Source organism: Protopterus annectens, chromosome 11.part0 (assembly GCF_019279795.1).
Source record: "Protopterus annectens isolate FY-2018-M chromosome 11.part0, PAN1.0, whole genome shotgun sequence".
Classification (NCBI taxonomy): domain Eukaryota; kingdom Metazoa; phylum Chordata; order Ceratodontiformes; family Protopteridae; genus Protopterus; species Protopterus annectens.
In genome coordinates, this window is record NC_056745.1 from 1,152,059,862 (window position 1) to 1,152,082,021 (window position 22,160).

The 22,160-nt window shown below is 40.7% G+C and overlaps 1 protein-coding gene across 1 annotated transcript in view; it reads right to left on the bottom strand.

Annotated features, from left to right (window-relative positions):
• The window catches only part of FBXL13 (F-box and leucine rich repeat protein 13), a 2,081,262-nt gene that overhangs the window by 1,536,627 nt on the left and 522,475 nt on the right, over positions 1 to 22,160 (bottom strand). The window lies entirely within an intron of this gene.

Sequence of the window (22,160 nt, forward strand, 5' to 3'; positions counted from 1 at the left end):
TGGGAAGTAATGAATGAATGAAGATCAACAACACAGATGGAACGTTATGGTAAGACATAACTTCTTTATCTAGTGTTGTTAATCTTCATCATTCTTCACTGATGGGACAGAGTCCCCAGCTACATATATTCCTGGGTGGCCCTCATGGACGGACATTCCTGAGCACCATGGAGCCCAAGAAAGCTCTACCTCTGGAGGCCAAGTACAATTTGTAATGAAGAATAAAGGTATGAGGTTTGGCCCAAGTTGCAGCTAAGCAAATATCATTGAGGGAAGCCTTAGCATGGAAAGCTGCTGAAGTTGCCATAGACCTTGTAGAATGTGCTTTCACTCTGTGAGGCAAGGTGAGATTGTTTTTGTTGTAGATAAAAGTTATACAATTTCTCAACCATGAAGCCAATGTAACTTTTGATACAGGATGACCCTGTCTAGGTCCAGAAAAAGCCAGAAACAGTTGGTCTGATTTACGGGCAGATTTTGTTCTGTCTAGATAAAATTGTAATTGCCTATGAGCATCCAAGGAGTGCAAGCAATACTCTCCCTTGTTAGAATGGTTAGGAAAGAACACTGGAAGTTCAACAGACTGACTGATAGATCGCTCTGACACCACTTTTGGTAAAAAGGTATAATTAGTTCTCAGTGATACCTTATCCTTATGGAAGATAAGATAGGGAGGTTTGATGCATAAGGCCTGGAGTTCTGACAAACGCCTGGCCGATGTGATTGCAATAAAAAAAAAGTTTTCCAAGAGAGATATTTTACATCACATGAAGATGCAGGTTCAAAGGGGGGAGCTGTTAGAGCTTGCAAAACCAAAGCCAAATCCCAAGGTTGTATGGGTTCTCTAAAGGGAGGTTTTAGGTATATAACCCCTTTCAAGAAAGTCTTACAGAGTCTGTGTGACATAAGTGAAGAATCTTGAAAACCAATATGAAAATTTGAGATGGCAGCTAAATGTACAGGGATAGTAGAGGCAGACAACCCAGAGTGGAAAAGATGTGATAAGTAATCCAATACCATGAAGACTGAGGATGACAAGGGGTCTAATTGTTTATTTGCTGCCCATATAGAGAACCTTTTCCATTTGTTAAGATATATTAATCTGGTGGGTGATTTATGAGATACAATAAGAATATTGTGCACAGGGGATGAAAGGTTTTCATGCCTAGCAATCATTGGAAGTGGAGAAACCAAGCTGTCAGTTTCAGGGTTGTTAGATTGGGGTGAATCCATGGTTGATCTAGCAGGTGAGATCAGAGGAAGGGAAACCAGACTTGTCAAGGCCAATATGGAACAATGAGGATCACTTTGCTCTTCAACTGTCGTGCTTTCTTTAGAAATTGGGAGATGAGGGGGAGAGGAGTATAAGCATAAAGAAGACCTGAGGGCCAAGCATGGACTAGAGCATCCCTTGGTGACTGTCTCCGAGTGGGGATCAGGGCAAAGTAGTTGCTACACTTGTAGTTGGTTGGGGAGGCAAATAGGTCACATCAAGGCTGTCCCCAGTGGTTGAAAACTTTTGCCACTATCAGAGGCTTGAGGGACCACTCATGAGGCTGTAGAATGGACCTGCTCAATTTGTCCACTATCACGTTGGAGCTCCCGGGAATGTGCATTGCAATCAGAAAGCAGTTGTAAGCTATCGCCCATTGCCATATTCTCAAGGCCTCTCGGCATAACAGGTAAGATCTGGTGCCCCCTTGTTTGTTGATGTACCAGACCACTGACATGTTGTCTGATTGGATCGCAATAGTCCCTGACAGAAGAATTGAGTGAAATGCTTGCAGCACTAGAAGCACTGCCCTCAGTTTCAGGACATTGATATGCAAAAGGGCCTCTGTCTCCGGCCAGGTGCCTTGGACCGAATTTCCCTGACATAGCCCCCCCACCCCATCAGGGAGGCGCCCGTTGTCACAGTGGTTATTGTTTGATGGGGGTTGAAAGGGCTAGACCATTGTTGGGGATTTCAGAACATTCACCAGAGTAAATCTTGCTTGCATCTCTGAGTTACACTTATCTGAAAAGACAAAGGATGTTGTAAAGGGTACCACTGAGTGAGAAGTAGCCACTGAAGGAGCCTCATGTGGAATCTGGCTGGAGGAACAATGGTAATCGAGGATGCCATTGACCCCAATAGCTGGAGTATAGATCGAGTTGGGGATGTGTGGTGACAGAGCAGCGGTTGAACTTGTTGTCTTATTCTCTGAAGTCTGTGTTCTGGAAGGGATGCTGTGCAATTTCTCATGTCCAACAGTACCCCTATAAATTACAAAGACTGAGTTGGGGTTCTGTTGGATTTCTCCCAATTTATAGTGATTCCCAGGCATTGAGCTGTTAAGTGAGTATACTGCAGGGCTTCTTCTAGTAGATGCTTGGTGGGGGCAGTGAGGAGCTAGTCGTCTAGATATGGAAATGCCTGGAATCCTTGAAGTCACAAGTGAGCGATAACCACTGCCATGCATTTTGTGAACACTCTGGGGGCTGTAGAGAGACTGAAGGGCAGTGCTTGAAACTGGTAGTGACTGGCTCCTACATGGAAGCGGAGGTATCTTCCTGAGCATTTGTCCATTTTTATGTGGTAATATGCATCCTGAAAATCTACAGAGCACATCCAATCATCTTCTTCCAGAAGAGGAAGAATAGACTGAACTGTAACCATCTGGAATTTCTCTGTTTTTACAAATTTGTTTAGTGTACTGAGATCCAGAATTGGTCTCCAGTCCCCTGTCTTTTTTGGCACTAAAAAGAACCTTGAGTAAAAACCGGATCCTATCTGGTCTGGGGGAACCATTTGGATGACTCTTTTTTGTAACAGCTTTTGGATTTCATGTGCTGCCTTTGACTGGGTGGAACATTGGGTAATACTCTTGATGAGACTGGGCAAAGATGAAAGGGGATGTGATAGCTTCTGGATATCATCCATTGTACCCAAGAGTCAGTTGTTATCTTTTGCCAGGCAGCGGGGTACAAGGAGAAACAACCCCCAACTGCTTCCAGAGGTGAGCAGTCAGGCAATGCTTCAGGAGCACTGATAGGGTTGGCCAGAGAAAGAATCTCTGGAACCCCGGTTTTAGGGGCATCTTCCATTGGAGTTTCCCCCTCTGCCTCTAGGGGAGAACTTGTCACGTGCATCCTGGAAAGAACTCTGTGATTTCTTGTGCCAGATCTTTCTACTCCTCTGATTTCTGGAGTGAATCACTGAGGAGTGGAGTGTCTGACACCAACGGCAGACAGGGTCTTGCCATCTTGTTCGCACCTTGCCAGCGTATCCTTGACTTTAGGGCCAAACAAAGAAGCAGCCTCTATGAGGGCATTCATAAAGGGAGCCTTAAAGGAGTCCACAAAATTGCAAAGGCACATCCAAGCATGTCGTCTGGTGACTATACCTGCACCTGCCACTCTAGCCGCCTCTTCGTTGCGTGAGAAATAAGATGCATGGAAGAGTTGGAAATGGACTCTAGGGTGGCTATCTGAGAAGCCACATTATCACAGACTTCATCAGAAACAGCTCCTGCCAATGTTTCAGAGAGCTGGTTGATAAGATCTTGCTGAAGCCTGCTAAATGTGCCAAATAATTCAAAGACCTTACAGCGAAGATCGATGAAGCAAACACATGCTTCCCTAATCTGTCAATTGCCCGGGACTCCTTGTTGGGTGGATGGACAGTTTGGCTCTCTTCTGCCAAATCCTTCTTAGTAGCAGCTGCCACAACCATAGCATCTACTGGAAGACCTTGTGACCAATGGGGGTGCTCAGCTGGGGGCGATAATATTTTATCTGGTCTCTTAGGTATCGCTTCCATGGTGTCAGGAGCCTTCCATGCACACTGCACGATGAGCTGGACAAACTCTTTGGCAGGCAGGGTGACCCAGGAGGTAGGGGGCCAGGCACAAAAAGCCTACAGGAATACAGATTCCTCAGAGAAAGGATTATAGGGCTTCCATTCACCCCTCTGTCTAAGGATCTTGAGGATGTCACCAAAGGAGACCTCATCAGAGGGTGACCATGGGGATCCTTCCTCATCATCAAAATCTGTATCTTCAGTCAATGACTCTTCAGTGGAGTCCATGTGCTTCCTCTTACATGATGCTTTGCGGGGTACGTCCTCAGTGAGAGGTTCTGGGGAAGACTGCAAAGAGGGGGTCTCCTAAGGGGGAGAAACCTGAGGCTCTTGTGCCTGGTATCCGTGGCTTGTGGCAGTTGTGGCACGAGGGGGCAGAGGACTCCGACAAATGAGCTTTGTCAGCGGAGGCAAGCCTCTCTCTATGGCCTAGAAGGCTGGACTGCCCAAGGAGCAATGAGAGCCTGGAACCGAGCACAGCAACCTTGGAACCAGGGTCACACCCCACCCAGACGAGCCTGTCCCCAGACCAGGAGTCTCAAGAGGACCATGAACCATAAGAGAGAGACAGCATCCCTGGAAGGTGCCATAGAAAAAATTGGCATGGAGTCAGGAATGCCCTCCTCAATGGCACAACCACTGGTCTGAGAAGAGCCCTATGCCCAGTGCACTGAAGGCCACAAGGATGACTCTGGTTCCAAAGTGAAATCCACTACTGAAGTCAGAGGGAGGGAAGCTGCTGTCAGAGTAATAGGCTTCGAGACTTGAGTGGAAGTCGAAGGAGGTGTATACATTGGGGTTTGAGGAGATATATGTTCACCTGAATGAGGGAACTTGGACTTTGATGGTTGAGAGAGACCTCTGGCCACAAGCAACTGGTCAACAAGCCGCAACACATCCTGTTCATAAAGACTCTTGGTTGACCTCATGGAGAAAGCTGATGGCGATTCTGGCCTTTCTAATAAAGGACTATACTGATTCCTAGCAAAAAGATCCAGTGAAGGGGAATATTTGGTCCTTGCTAATTCAATAGGTGCAGAGCTCAGAGCTGAGGAAGTCTGCACTGAAAAAAATGGTGTGGAAAAAGTCTGTGCTGAAGATATCAGCACCGTAGTAGTTGAAGGTGTCTGTAAAGGCAAAGGTCTGCCCTGAAGGGTACAGTGCCATAGTGGAAAGTGTCTGCACTGGCAATAAGGATGGTGCAGAGAAGGATTGCACCGAAGCACATGTCAGTGCCAAAAATGTCTGCGCCGTGTAGTACAGAATAGTCATACTTGGAACCGAAGGTGACTGTACCAATGGTGTTGAAGGGGACTGAACCTGTATTGACGGTGCCATTAGGGGTTGCGACAGAACTGTCGGAACCATAGCTGTCTGCACCGGGAACTCCAGAGCTGGTATCGATAAAGGAGACATGGCTGTAGTCAGAATCATTTGGGGCGGTGCTGAGCCTGGAGCCAACAGGGTCACAGGGGACAGTGCTGCAGTAGTAATCAATTTCACCTTCTTGTGAGTTGACTCCCTACAATCTCCAGAGGGAGAAGAAGGGAGTGACTTTGATGATGAAGAGGAAGAATGCCTTTTGCAGGGTTTAACAGGAGGGGGTGAGCCCTCTGACCCAGAAATAGCCTCAGAAAAAGGAGACTTGAGGAGACCTTTCAAAATTAACTTATTCTTCCTCTCGTTGAGTGTCCTGGCAGAGAAATGTTTACAAATCCCACACAAAGGATCCACAGTCAAGTGGGAGACATTAAGACAGTAGACACATAAGTCATGGCCATCAGAAAGTGGTAATTTATGGCCGCAATCCTTGCACTGCTTGAAACCAACGCTACTTTTCTTATCCAATATAACTGGAGTGGAAAAGAAGCACAGTAAAAAAAGGAAGAATAAGTGCTACCCAACAAAAGAGTAAAAAGGGAAAAAGAAGGATTACCAATGATGGTAATGAAGAATTACCACAAGGTAAGAAAAGAGGATAATAAAGGGAAAAGACTAAAGGGAGAGTCTAAAGTATGCGGTAGGGTAGGAAAATATTAGAATAAACTTTGAGAAAAATTTAGAGTAATAACAATATATAAACTTTCAAAAAATTAGACACTTAGTTGAGAGAGTGGCTTGACATGGCTGTACAGAAACATGGCAAAAGAGATCTGAGGGAACAGGGAGCAGAGTATTCTGGGTAGGACTTTGGCTCGAGAGTATTTGGCTGACGCGAGCTTGATATTAGCCGGCTCAGTTCCGAGGACAGAACCGATAACCAATCAGTAAGGAATGAACGAAGATTAACAACATCAGATTACTCTATTTAAGCACTGACAGAAAAAGTCAGAGGGAGGAAGTAAAGCCCAAAAGGGTTTCTTATATGGGCTCAGCAGCTGAAGAGATCCAGAGTAAGGCACACTCTTCCAAGACATCTTTCTCTTACTATGGCATTAGAAAACTGTAAGAGTACTATCTATGGGCCTGAATGGCAGTCCCTGTACAGCCAAATGATTGGTCCATCATACTCGTAGACAGGCAGTGGGAAGAGCTATGAGCATTGGTAGACTGCCAGAGGAAGAGTAGCAGGGCACTACCACCCATATGCCTGTAAGCAGTGTGTTTACTGAACCTCATATGGGACAGAAGTGAATGAGGAAGGGAACATCATGGAAGAATTAAAACAGTCCTTTGAGAACATTCATGCTTCAATTGGAAGGAGGGAAAAACTTAAAAGGAATGGAAGAAAAGGAGGAAGGATTTATATGAGAAGAAAAGGAGACATTGGACACCTTGCTGCTTAGAAAGATTGGGGAGTACGATTAGAGAACTGAAAAGTAAGGTTGCTGGGATGGACAGATATCCAACTGAGTTTTACAAAGTGGTAAGTAGAGAAACAAGAATGGAACTGCCAAGGATATATAACCCAGGAATGAAAGTAGGAATCTAACAAGCTTTATGAGAGAAGCAAAAATTGTTTTGATTTAATAACCAAGACAATGGATAATAGAAGCACTGAGGTCATTCTTGTCAATAAATGTGGATGGAAAAATCCAGGTGAACATCCAAGTGAGCTAACCCTTGAGTTTTTATCAAAATATATACAAGAGAGCCAGATAGGATGCATAAAATGGAGAATATAAGCAGATAATCAGCAGTGCCTAAACTTTATGGAGAAGCATGAGGAAAAGGGGGTCAAGGTAGCCAAAATCTTCTTTGGCATAAAGTCAGTCCTAGAAAAGATAGGGATAGTGAAAGGATTCTGGAACTGGATGAAGCCAATGTATAGCAATTCTGCTGTGACAATTATGGTGAATGTCAGCCAAAGACAATACACAGTCATCAGAAACAGGGAAAGACAGAAACTATCAATGAGGACATGTGATTTATGCTAATGGGGAAAGTTGTTAGAACATGGAGGCAAAGAGGAGGGAGTTAACACCACAAAAGCAACAGATAAGGGCATAGTTGGGGCTCAAACTTCTGTGAATGTGCAAAGAGGGGAGGATTCTATTACAGCACTACCAAGACGCACTGTTTATCATCATCATCATTAACCCCTTTTTTCCAGTTTTCTGCATGGGGGCAGGTTGTTGTATCAACTGTCGCCATCTCTCTCTATTCACTGTCACTCTCTTACCTTCTTTGACAGTCATGCCTAACTGTCTCAGGTCTTCTCTCACACAATCCATTCATCTTTTTGCTGGATGTCCTTGTTTCTTCTTACCTTCCTCGTGTCTGTCCCAAATCATCTTTACCAGATTGTCTTCTGCTTTCCTGCACATATGCCCTGAATCACGTAATCTGTCCTCTTTGACCTTCTCTGCAATTGGAGCTACTTGGACTTCTGCTCTGATGTCATCATTTCTTCATCTGTCTCATGGTGTGCATCCTACCACTCACCTCAGGTACATCATCTCCATCACCTTTAGCTTCCCTAACTGCTGTGCCATCACTTCCCAGGTATGTATACCGTACAGTAGTACTGGTCATACCACTGTTTTGTACAACTTACTTTTCAGCTTCTTTGACATTCTTTTGTCATACACTATCCCAGATACTCTATGCCAGTTGGCTGTAGCCCCTCTGATTCTAGCTTTCACCTCCTCATTTTGAATTCCCTTTTCCTGTACCAACACTCCCGAGATACCTGAAGCTGTTAGCCTGCTCCACTATTTTCCCTTCTACCTCAGTGTTCAGCATCTTCGGATTTCCCCCATTTTCTGCCATTATGACTGTCTTAACTGTACTCAGTTTCATCCTATGTGCCTTCAGTTCTGCATTCCATTCCCTTATCATTTGCTGAAGTTATGTTATAGTCTGTCTGTAACGCCACATTGTCTTTATAGATCAACTTAGTTAATCTGTTCCCTCTGGCCTGTTTGCCAATGTAGTCCAACACCAATATGAGCAGCAGTGGGCTCAGAGCTGAGGACTGATGCACACCCACTGCCACTGGGAACCCCTCTATGAGACTGATCACTGTTTGTACTTGTGTCATTTGGTCCTTGCACATAATCTGCACTGTTGATATTCTTTTGACTTTTCCCGGTTAGGGGGTCGCCATAGCGGAACTCCGGTCTGCTAATGATTTGCAGTAGATTTTTACGGTGCCAGCTCAATGCCCAACCTTCAATGAAGGCACAGCCATTTACGCATGTCTTTCTAAGGCCACTTGACTGCGGGGAGGACATGCAGACTCCACACAGAAGGTGCTCCAGCCGAGAATTGAACGGGAGAACCTCTTGCTGTGAGGAGACAATGCTACCGTTGCACCACCGCGGCTTCATGTACATAATCTGCACTAATTCTACCAATGTTTCTGCATGTTCAAACAATTCAAGGACTGCCCAAATCAGCTTTTTGGGAGCTTGTCATGTGCTTTCTCCAAGTCTAGGAAAGCCCAGTTGGACTCTTTTCTCATCTCTAGTTTTTTCCCAGTTATCTGTCTCATTACAAATATTGGGTCGGTTGTGCTGCATCGTGATTTGCATCAGAACGTCTCATCTCCCATCTTACTTTCTACTACTCTGCATATTTATCTCCAGAGCTTTCATGCAGTGTAACAGGAGTTTGAAACTTCTATACTGCCCACAGCTCTAAATGTCCCTTTTGTTCTTGTACTCTGGCACTAAAATTCCTATTCTCCAGTCGTCCGGGATATGCTTTTCTTTCCATACTGTTGTGAGTACCATCTGGAGCTATTTCTTCCCTAACTCACACAACTTGATCATATCTGCTGTAACCTTATCTGAGCCTGCTGCTTTCCCTGATTTAATTTTCCTTAGTGATGTTTGTACTTCTTCTGTGACATATTCCTCTAAATTTTTTTTCATCCCAGACTATGTCTGGGGCAGTAAAGTTTCTGTTTTAGAAGCTGCTGTGGTACAGCAGTAGTGTTGTTGCCTCCCAGCAAGAGGTTCTCCTGTTTTTGGCTGGAGCACCTTCTGTGTGAAGTTTGCATGTCCTTCCCATGGTTGAGTGGCGTTCGAAAGACATGTGTGAATGGGCATGCCTCCATTGAAGGTTGGGTGTCGGGCTGGCACCTCAGTACCATAAAAAGAAAATCTACTGCCAATCATTAGCGGACAGGAGTTCCACTGTGGCGACCCCTAACCAGGAAAAAGCCAAAAAGAAGAAGAAGCTGCCAGAAGTAGTGCTTCCATCTGCCTTTGATGTCCTGTGGTGTGGTGATCAGGTTGTTGCTGACTTCTCTTACAAAGGCTGTGATAACTGTCTTCTTTATCTTTCTGTCTTTGCCTTGCAACCTGATAGAGTTTCTTTATGACATCTGCTGAGTCATTTTAAAGAAGATGATAGAGTGCCCCTGATGCACTGTTCTTTGTTATTGCAACTGCTGTCTTAGTCTCTTTGTTAGCCAGTCAATATACCATCTTACTCTGGTCTGTCTTTTCTGTCTCTAACTTTTTGATGACTTCTTGGACTTCTGCATCCCTCTTCAGCTTTCCTTATATACCTTATTTCCATACCTTGCATTGGTATGTCTGTTCTGTAGTCCCTCACATGTTGTTTTGAGGCTCTGCCATTTTTCCTCAACTCCACCTATTCCTTTTCTTTCTGAAGTGCTAGAGCCCATTTCCTTGAACTCTTGTGCCTTCCTTCCAGTCATATTCCAGGTCTTCTGCCTAGTCTCTGTTGAGCTTAGCTACTCTGACCTCTGTTTATACCATGGGCAACCATTTCACTGGGGATGACTTTGCAGTCAATAATTCTACCCCAATGCCCTTTCCTTATTCGGAGGAAGTTTACCTAGGTTGCATGTTAGCCACTCTTGTATGTGACCTTGTGACTGCCTTTTTTGCTGAACCATGTGTTGGCCATGTTCAAGCTATTTGCCAGACAGAAGTCCAGAAATGGTCTCTCCTTATTTATTCCTGTTGCTCCACCCATGTAGACCCAGGCAGTCCTCATATCCTGTTTTGCCTATCCCGATAAGTGCATTCAAGTCCCATATTATGAATAGGAACTCATGTTATCCTACTCTGTCCTGTAGGTCTTGCAAGTGCGGCCTGAATGCACTGTTTTCCTCATTATCACAATCCTATTGTGGTGGGTATAGGCTGAGATCATGAATACTGCCCAGTCTTTACACTGGGGTCTGAATGTCATGAGTCTGTCACTAATTCTGATGACATCCCTCACTCTCTCCTGAAGCCTATTCCTCACCACTATTCCAACACTACTACAGGTCTGTACTCCCCTTACTAGTAGACTTTGAGTCAAGTGGCTTTGCTACACTGCCCTTCCATCTTGTCTTCTGGATACATGGGATGTCCTGTCTCCTCCTTACCTTCATGTTATCTACTTCTAAATTGCCTCCTTTCAGTGAATCTATATTGAGTATAGTAATACTTAATTCATGCTTGGCATGTTGATTAGTCTTATATGCAGCTTTCTCTCAAGAGAGCTATCCCACGTATCCCAGTCTGGGAAAATGGACATTGCCCAGCCAGTAGCTTACTGACACAGGGTTGCTGGGCTTTATAGTGGGCACACATTGGCAAATAGGCTCACATACACTCTTCCCACTTTTAGCATGGATCCCTTGCATAGGTCGGAGTAGGCTGTGTCCACAATTACTGAAAAATGCTCATCCCATTTTTGGCAATATTAGTCAGCGTGACCCAATCACCTAGTGCAAATGTTCATACTATTAAGTGGCTAGCACTGACAAGACTAGCATTATTATGTCAGTTGAGAATGGTGTACCAGATGGAATGCATGTGTATGCAACGTCAGTGTTTATATATGAAATCAATAAAAATATATTTTTAAAAAATGCTTTCCAGTAATCCAGCATCAAAATCCTCATCCCTTCAACTCCCTAATATAAATTCATAAAAAAATCTATAGTATGATGCATCATGATCTTACAAAACTCTAGAGGAAGTTCTTTACCTCCTGAAGCCTTGCTATACATTATCTTATCAATAACCTCTCTAACAACAGAATCATTACTTAAGACATCAAACTTTCCTTGTAGCTGAGAAGTTGTGGTCCTTCCCTCATTCACCATTTTAAGTACATGTCTCCCTTGTACATGCTGCTAATCTGGCTTTTCCTTGGTCATTCACAAGCTAGAAAAAAAAACTCATGCAAAATTTTTTGGATGCTGTTTGACTCATACACAAACACCCTCTGCCTCATGCAACGGCAAAAATGGAAAGCTGCCAATTGTCTCACCATATAGTTAGCCAAAAGCCCAGTGTCTTTTCACTGCACAGCTTAGCTTTTACATCTCAAACAATAAAGGACAGGTGCTTCTGCAACCTCATCAGTTCATTCTCTCTCTAGTTTATTTTCTGTTTTTTTCTGATAGCTTAATTTCTGAAAGCACCCAATTCCAATAACTGCTTCATGGACCATAGCCTTGCAGACACAATGCTATGACCCCTTCTCAATAACCGTCCCATGGACCACAGCCTTACACAACTCACACTTATCAATGCCTGAGGTGACACCTTTGGAGTTATGTTGGATTACAAATTTAAGCTTATCAGTCACCTTACCATATCTAAGGAAAACTGGAAAGAGTCACTGTGGCCGCACAGCTTCTATGAAGCCTCCACATAGTGTAACTAATACTGACAAGAGTGAATAATCAGACAGGAATAACATACCTGTTATAGAATGAATACAGCTAGACCTAATAATAAAAATACAAGAAAACGGTCCAGATGACTCCACAGAGTCATATTTCTTAAAATGTGTGTGCGTTCTCTGTCAATGAGCAAGAAACCTTGTGCTTTCTTATACTATCCCCTGTATTCAGCTACGTAGTCATACACACGTTCAAAGTAAGATTAAAATCCCTTCCTCATACAACAGCAGACAGGGGAAGTTTTATCAAGCTCTCTGTCTGAAATTCTAGAAGAAAAATCTTGCACTTCTATAGTGGTACCCCACACATTTATAAAGGCCCATTTGGATATCTATAGTTCAACCAAAGCAGTTACTTAACCTCTCTATGGTCTAATCAGTGCTGAAAAAAATGACTGCACACCAGCCTAAGAAAATGCACAGACACTCTTTAGCTGATGTTCATGTGCAAGAATGCCAGCCTGCTGCAACTCATTTTGCCAAGAGTTTCAAGGATTTGTTAGCCCTCAATTTCATCTCTTACACAACAGCTACAATGGCCCATAACATCCTTAAAAATGCAAACACTACTGGATATCTTCACAGGTGTTCCTAAGTCACTGACACTGAATGATGTGATCCAGACCTGACCACATTACATCTGTCTTAATGTAACACCAAATCTCAAATGAAGAACCTGAATGGCAGAGCTCACATTGTGCACTGTTAAATACAACTATTCAATGTACCTGCACTCCCTGGCTGAGTAAGTACTGGGAAACACTGAGCATTCACACAGCACAAAAGTTTAGGTATAAATGGCTGTAATAGTCAGCAGCCCTAAAAATAGGATTCACACTTAGCAAAAGCTAACACAATAATGCAGTCCTACAAAGCAGTAGAATATATACCTCCATACAGTGCTCCAAAGAGGTATACTATCTATCTATAAATATATATATGTATATGTATACATATATATATATATATATATATATATATATATATATATATGTATATATATATGTATGTATAAATATACATATATATATATATATATATATATATATATATATGTATACATATATATATATATATATGTGTGTGTGTGTGTGTGTGTGTGTGTGTCTATGTATACTTAACTGCACTTGATAAGCTTTAGAAATGCAGTGCTAGACAAGCATATCCATTGAAAAACTATAAAAAGTTGTGAATTAATTGTAACAATTAACTAAGGGCCATGATGGTGCAGCAGTTAGCATTGTTGCCTCACAGCAAGAAGTTCTCCTGTTTGATTCTCGGCTGGAGCGCCTTCTGTGTGGAGTCTGCATGTCCTCCCTGTGGTTGAGCGACGTTAAAGATATGCAGGTAGGTGCGAATGTGAATGGCTGTGCCTTCCTTGAAGGTTGGGCGTCGGGCTGGCAACTCGCCACCGTACAAATCTACTGCCAATCATTAGCGGACCGGGAAAAGCCGAAAGACATTACTAACTGAACTAACTCAATAAAAATACTTCCTAATGGAGCACCAAGGGTGTGTCACCAGAATGCTCCACTGGCATACTAAATTAAAAAGAACTTGAAATGCACACCACTAACATAAGAACTGCTGACTCTAAGCAAAACTGCATATTAATATTTATTTATTGATTTATTTATTGACATTTATTAACCGGGTTTGTCCATCTGGGCTTGTGGCTCATTTTCAGTGCAGACCCGAGGAGAAAAGCTCCAGTAGTACATTTTAAACAAGTACAATTTTAAACAATATTGATATAATAGCAGTTATAGCAAAAAGATTCACATATGTTGGGTTACTTGCATAAAGTTAAAGTTGCATTAAAAAGAAGCTAACTAACAATTTTACATTGATATAGTTCAATAGGTCAACAATAAAAATTTTGTTTATATAAAATTATGCAAATGCATAGTAGACACATTGGAAAGAGAGGTGTAATGAGGTACTAACTAAAGGTCCTTTTGAGGGTACATAAAGGGAAGGAAGACTAGGTGGGGTCATGGCAAGGGCAGGTTATGGAATTGAGAAAATAAGCTTTTAGTTCATTTTTAAAGTGTGAGGCGTGGGAGATTGAACTTAAGTCAAGGGGAAGTTTGTTCCAAGCATGGGCAAGGGAATGTTTGTAGAGTAGTTTGCCTACTGAACTTTTTGGGTGGTAGATATCAAGTAATTGTTGGTTAGAAGTATGGGGGTCTGGGATGGGACGTAGATGGAGACTAAGGAAGACAGAGATGGACAGAAGGAGGGTTTATAAAGAATAGAGTGTAGCATATGAAATTGATAAGATAGCAGAAATTGGGGAAGTTCAAGCCATGGAAGAATGCAGTGGTGTGAGTTGTATGAGGAGTTAGTAATGAATTTGGCTATTTTATGGTAAGTCTGTTGGAGTTTGTTTAGAGTGGAGGTCTGGATATTGGTAAGAACTTGGGCGGCGTATAAGAGGGAGGGGAGGAGGAATGCTTGGTCCAGGGTAAGTCTAGATTCAGGGGTTAGGAAGTTTTTGTTCCGATATAGCAGACCTAGTTTCTGGTTTGTTTTTTTTATACATTGGAGTATGTGTAGGTTGAACTTTAGTTCATCATCGATAATGACCCCTAGGAGTTTCATGTGGGTGTCAGGTTAGACAGTTGTATTGTTAGAAGATGTAATAAAAAAGGAGATTTTGTGATGAGAAAGAGAATGGGGAAGGAAAAGTAGGTGTTCGGTCTTTTTGGGATTTAGGATCAATAGGTTGTGAGAGAGCCATTGTTCAGTGGATAGTAGGGCCTGTTGGGTCAGGGAGTGTAGTTCAGGAATAATGTTATTTGAGATGGATATAAGTGTGGAGTCATCGGCATACTGAATAAGGGAGGATTTTTTGCATGAGGCGTAAAGATCATTGGTGAAGATGTTAAACAAAAGGGGTCCCAAGATGGAGCCTTGGGAAACACCAGTATAGATGGGAAGGAAAGGTGAGGAGAATGAGAGCCATTTGACAGATTGTTCCCTGCCAGATAGGTAACTATTAAACCAGGCAAGTGTGGAGGGGGATAGGTGGAGATTTGTGAGTTTGGATAGTAGTAGGGGATGAGAGACAGTATCGAAAGCTTTGAAGAGATCTAGAAAGAGACAGGAAATGAGTTTATTGTTGTCTAGGGCCTCTGCAATGATATGAGTGAAGGAGAGAAGGGCAGTGGTGGTGTTGTGGTGAGGATGAAATCCATGTTGGGTAGGGGTAAGTAAGTGGTGCATGAGGAGGTGATTGAGAAGCTGCGAGTGAATACATTTTTCTAATATCTTGGAGAGGGGGGACAAAATGGCAATGGGTCAGTAGTTTGAGGGGTCAGTGGAGTTTCCACCTTTATGAAGAGGGATAGTGAAGAAAGATTTCCAAAGGGTGGGGACAGTTGATTCCAGAATAGATCGATTAATTAGTATAGATATAGGATAGGCAATTGAGTCAGCAGCAAGTTTGAGGAATGTAGGAGATAGATTGTCAGTGGAAGGAGAGCAAGGTTTTAGCTTGAGTAGTAGACATTTGATGTAAGTAATGGGAACTGGCTCAAAAGAAAACAAAGTTGTGTTAGTGGGACTTGGAGGGGTGGGTGTCTAAGTAGAGTTTGGCTTAGAGGTTACCAGATTTTGGATGGAAGAGATAAAGTGTTTATTCAGGAGTGTAGCTGTTTCCTGACAGGAAGAGTTAGGGTATGGGGAGGGATTATAGGGTTTTCCAGGATAGAGAATATTATTGAGAATTGACCAAAATTATCGAGGATTGGATTTGTTGTTAAGCTGAGCAGAGCTATAGTATAATTTTTATCATTAGTTGTATGGTTTTTGCAAGGTTCCTCAGTTGCCTGTATTTTTGAAGAAGAGGTGGTTGTTTAGTTTTAGTCCAGGTTTTCCAAGCACAATCTCTTTGTTTCATGAGGGACCTAGTCTCCTTGGAGAGCCAGGGAGCATGATTTGGTTTTACTCTGATCTTCCTAGAGGGAGCTAAGGAGTTTAGAGTACTCATGAAGATGCTATTGAAATTGCTTACAGCATCGTTTAGGGGGAGGTGTTTTAGGATGGACCAAGCTATGTTGTGGAGAACTGAGTTAAATTGGGATGAATTAAAAGTCGTATATGGGAGTAGTGTCTTAAGATGGTGGTAGGGAGATGATCACTGAGGGAGTCAGGTAAGGTGGTGGGATTGTGGTATTGGCGGGGGGAATTGGTAAGGATCCGGTCTATGATGTAGCTGGAAGTGCAATTTTTATGGAAGTGAGTGGGAGATGTTATAAGTTGGTGGAAGCCATGTAGGTGGATACTGAGTTGGGGGGAGTCAGTTGTGAGTTTGGACCAATCAATGTTGACAGCACCAAGGATAAGTGTCTCATATGGTATGTTGTGGGAGAACCAGGATAGGATGTTTTCAAGAATGGGCAGACTGTTACCAGGAGGAAGGTAGATAGAGGCAATTGCAAGTTTCTTGTGGAGATTCAGATGGCAGTTAAGGATGATGATTTCAGCTGGGATGAAGTCAGGAATTGGGGAAGGCTATGGTGAGAGGTTGAGGTTGTTTGAGTAGAGGATGGCCACGCCACCCCCTTTTTTTACAGGTCTATCAGATCAGAAGATATTATAACCTGGTGGGATTATTTCACTAGTTGAGATTTGTGGCTTGAGACAGGTTTCAGATAGGGAGAGGAAGTGAGGGGTATTGAGAGCTATCCATGAGTACAGCTCAATAACTTTATTTGCTAGACTCTGAATATTCAATGAGTAAATAGTTAAGTATTTGGATGGAGATGACTGTTGTGACAGAGGTTGGTGACTGTTAGAGGAGTAAGGTGGGGGCAGTGTAGAGGTAGTTTTGGGGAGAGAAGAGGGGCCATTGTTGGGATGGATATCTCCAGAACTAAGTAGGTTTTTAATGAGGAGAGAGTGTTTAGTAGATGTTAGATGGAGTTTGTAGAGCTTTGACTTAGCTTTGTGGGAAGGTTTAAAAACCTGTATTATGGATAGTTTATATAGACTTTGAGGTAGAGGTAGTAATATATTTTGTTAAAATAGGAGGTAGTAATAGATTTTGTTAAAAACAGCAATAAAGTTTTCCTCAAAGGATACCCCCAGTAATGAGTGCACCTGCTGACAATGTGACAGATCTGCAGAGGCTGAGAATCCTTCTTTGCAGAAACCCACTCCACTGCCACAGAGTGCCATTCTAGTCAAGAGTACCAGCTCTATGAGTATATTAAAAATAAGAGTAAGTAACCTATCTCTTTGGGCCCTTAAGGTTCCTACAATATTCTGTCATCACTTCATGTGTGCAAGGAGGTCATCCTTGTAGGAGGGGTTCAATTTAGAATATGCATATTATGCACAGACACCAAGCAAGCAGGGCCATTAAATTACCCTCGTAAACCATCATTGTATAAAAAATACACTGCTGCCGTTCTAATATAATACTATTGAAGTATTAACAGGTGAGGTATGTAACATTACAGTACCAACATATTGGTACCTTACAATACTGATATATATTGTTCCTTACATTTTAGCAGTAGTTGTCTTTATAGCTTGAGTTGCTTAATCCACCTCAGCAAAGTGATCAGGCAACTGCAAGTTCATGGCTGAAAGTGGGAAATTATCCTCAATTTATGATGAATGCAAGCTGATTTAGTCTGAGACATAACTACCAGGAGCCCCTGTATCTGCAAGCTCATCTTCACAAAGTCCTCTCAAAACATCAAATATTGATAATAAGTTCAAAGCAGACAGGCCACAGTTCTGGAAGAGTAAAAATGTCCCTCCTCTTTGAGAGTCCCTGGTGTCACAGAATATTTTAGCTACCTTCACCTCTTCTGCAACTGCCATTCATATTCCACAACCCTCACTGCAACCTTCTGCCATCATTCAGTTTTTTTGTTAGATCCCTGTGACTGATAAATCCCTTATTCTGAGTAGTGGGCCACACCTCCATGGATGTTGGTAAACCACTCCGTCACAGCCACTACAATATCTTTGGAGTTTCTGACACTCCAAAAATGCTACCACCTTTTCATGACTGCAGAAAGAAATAGTCCTCTCCATTTTCAATGAGGGACTATGTGGATGAAATATATACTTGCACCAAAAATGTCTCCATGCTCTCCTAATAGAGAGAAAAATATCCTTTTTCTGTAGCTGAGGCCAACAGAATAGCACAGAGTGACTTTCACCTGGGTATTTCTCACAACCAATTCCTTCTTGCATATTTTAACAGCATTTTTTTTGTCCCTAAAACTCAGGGATATAACAATAAAATGTTTAGATGAATGCTCATGCTTTCATTCATCAGACAGTAATTTTGATATGCTCTTTCTTTTATCATGTCAGTGGACTGGCCCAAAAAACACTTTGCGAAAGGCATGGAGTCAGGGTTGTCCACTCCTTATGGAAGGCCTACCAAAATGTAAATCAGATCTATAAGCCATATTCTCTAGTTCAGCAGTTATGACAGATAAACGGTTTATTTGCTCTACCAGTTTTAGGAAATATTAGAGTTGTTAATATTTTGGGTCCTTCAGGGCAATCTCAAACTACCTTCTGCTGCCCTGTGCTATCAGCCAACATTTTTAGTGTAGCTTTCTGCCTATCCATGTGTTGAGTAATCAGTACAGAATCTGACAATACTGCTGCAAGCATTCCACCTATCTTGTAAAGCCTACTTTATGCTTTGCAGCTTCACTTTGACACCCTATTTTGCTTAATTTATTTATTATTTATTCACTTTTGATGACCAGCTTTTTCCATCTAAGCAAGTTTCAGGGGAGACCTGAGATGGTATTTATACTACTGGGGAGAATTTGGCCAAGACATCAGGGAACTTCCCCTACTCATCATTGATGTGAGTGGGATCCATTTTGCAAAAGCATTCCCTGTTTCCATTCCAAGAGCAGAGGCGGTCCAGAGAAAGAGGGAGGCATATAGAGAAGAAGATGATGGAGTGGTGAAAGAAATGGAGAAGGAAGCAAATATCCAGACAGGAAAATGTGTGCAGGATTCTGAGGAAATGTTTTTATGAAATCTGTTTGATGGAGATGAGTCAGCAAAGGATGGATGTATAATTACAAATGGCCTGTTGTGAGGGCTGTGGGATGATTTACTTGAAGAATTGGTGGTGCAGAATTAGCCAGAAAATCAAGGAGATGTTTCCTGGGGGGACATTATGGAGAAAATACAAAAGGAAGATGCATAGACAGTCGTGAAGAAGAGTGGTGAGGTGGAGAAGAAAACATATGTAGAGAAAATATAGTAAGGCAAAAGTAGATTAGCAGAAAAGAAGGTAAAAGAAAATGAAAAATGGAAGTACATAGTAAGAATTCAAAGTAAAGACGACAAAGAAATGGACAATTATGAAGTGTGGGACAATTTAACAGCGTGTTTGGGTGTAAAAGCACATGAGGTAAGAACATTTATTCTTATTAACAAAGACATTTAGTGACATTATATTTGAGTCTGTTTTTTCAATGGAAAATTTATTGGAGAATATAACAAAAAAGAAAGTCTATAACCCATGGAATCTTTATGTGACAAAAGCATTTAGCAGGGAAACAAAAAATAAAATAAATAAAATTCATGTACAACTTCGACCAAAGGTACAAAGAGAAAATTTGAAAGGAAATTTGAAAACTTTATGTAAAGAAGTAATGGACATTGCAAAACGTTATGATAAATTGAGTTTATTGACTGGTGGCTTGGATTGTAATATTGTGCTAAAAATAGAGAGAGGAAAACAAGTAAACATATGCCAAGCATGATAAATGTGGAGGTGTCATAAAATACTGGGGACAACCCAAAACATGTTTTTTTTTGTTTGTTTTTTTCTGGAAAAGAAGAACATTTGATAAGTAACAGTGACAAAAGAAAATGTTATATTTGTGGGGAAATGAGGCATGATGCAGAAAATGTGAATTGAAATGTTATAAATGTAACAAAATTGGACATTTATGGATGGATTGCAAAAATGAAAATAAGAGTAAGGAAAAAGAAAGAGAAGAAAATTAACAAAAAATATGAAATTTTAGAAGTAGTAGAAATAAAAGAAAAATTAGATGAAAAAAAATACTAAAGAAGACATAGAAGAAAGTTCTGAAATAAGTGATGAAGAATACATAAATTGGGAGGTAGTATAAGAAAAAAGAATTATATTGGCAAAGGGATAGAAGATAGAAAAAGAAAATTGAAATGGATAAGTAAAAAAGAGGAAAAAGTAAATGGATGAAAAAGAATATATACAGCTAATGACTGGGGTTTGTTATAACGGTTAAAGTGTTTGACTGACAGACACAAGGTAAATTTTGGGAAGGAAATCTGATAGGGTTAAATGGCCTAGTCAGGAAACAAGCTTAGTAATTAGCTATGAACTTATGAAAACATAAATCAAAGGGAAAATGAACATTTTAGAGTACCTTCTGTAAATATGAATAGTATTAAGAATATAGTAAAAAGAATATGAATTTTGGAGTGTATTACATGTGATGTAGATATAATTATATTAGAAGACACAAGATTTTTAACAACTAAAGAATGATTACAAACAGAAAGATAATCTGGAATTTAAGAAATGAAAGATGTAGAAGTACAGTAAAGATATTAGATGTAACTTTAGCAAAAAGGGAGGATTAACCACTGTAGATTTAAAATGGAAATAAGTATGTAGAATTATAACATTATATCTTTATATTAGTTGTAAAGAAATGGAAAGCTTACTTCATCAGAGTTTAGACTTTTAGATTAGATTATAGTGAGAAACATGAATATTATAATAAAAGGAGACTGCAGTTGTAATTTAAGAGGCAAGTATAAAACCAAAGGAAATTATATAAGAAAAATGTTAGAATTTATAAAATGTGGTAAGTTAAACCACTGGGTCAAAAATTCATGGACTTACAAAAGGGGTATGGATAGAACTGAAACATTATTTGATAAAATCAGAAGGTTTAGTTATAGGAGTAAAGGCTGTAGTTGAAACATGATTTTCTGATCATCTTGCAAAATGGCTAGAAATAAAAAAACAGGGAATATATAAAAATAGGCAAAGAATAAAGAAGATAAATGAGAAATCATGAAATGAAGAAGGAAAGATATTAGCAATGTAGCTATGGAAAGATCATATTACTATGAGAACATGTTATATAAATTCATCTTAAGTCAGCAACAGTGGTGCAGCAGTTAATGTTGTCGCTTCACAGCAAGAGGTTCTCTGGTTCAAATCTCGGCTGGACCACCTTCTGTGTGGAGTCTGCATGTCCTCCCTGCGGTTGAGTGAGTTTTAAAGACATGCAGGTGTGTGTGTGTGTGTGTGTGTGTGTGTGTGTGTGTGTGTGTGTGTGTGTGTGTGTGTGTGTGTGTGTGTGCCTTCTGTGAAGGTTGGCCGCCAGGCTAGCAACTCTGCACCATAAAAGCTCTACTGCCAATCAATCTGTGGACTAGTGATCCACTGTGGTGACCCCTAAGAGGAGAAGCTGAAAGACATTGCTTTGTTTTGGTAGATGATATTTAAGGAAAAAAACAAAAAATGTTTTTACAGTGGCAATATGATGCCAGAAAAGTAGAGAAACATATAAAAGAACATATAATGATGCACTGGATGATTTAGAACATAATGATAGAAAGTACTTTGACAAAAAATAATTATATGAAAGAAATCAAGAAAAAAATACAAGAATTTTTATATAAACAACAATGTTTTTTACAGGGAAAAGAGAAGTGTCAAGTTACTTAAACAGATTAGTAAAGGAAAATGGTAGTGTAATGAGAGAAATAAAAAAATGTAAAAGGAGAAATAGAAAAAACTCAGGAAAATATTATGGATAGTGTGGTACAATATGTACAAGGAATGTTTTAAGAAAAAAAGGTAGAGAAAAAAACATGGGAAGTAAAAACGTTAACAGAAAAAGAAAATAAAAAGTTGGAAAACGGGATTTCATTAAATGAGCTAAATAAAGTATTAGGACAAGTAAATATAGCTTTGACTGCAGAACCAGATGGAATAGGGTATGAAATATATAAAAATTTCAGGGATTGGCAAAAAAAATTGTAAAGATTTTGAATGACTGGTTAAATGAAGTTTTTATATATAAAAATTTGGAGTGAATACTTAAATTCATATAGAAGAAGGGAGACAGAAGATAATTAAAAAAAAAAATATATATATATATATATATATATATATATATATATATATATATATATATATATATATATATAT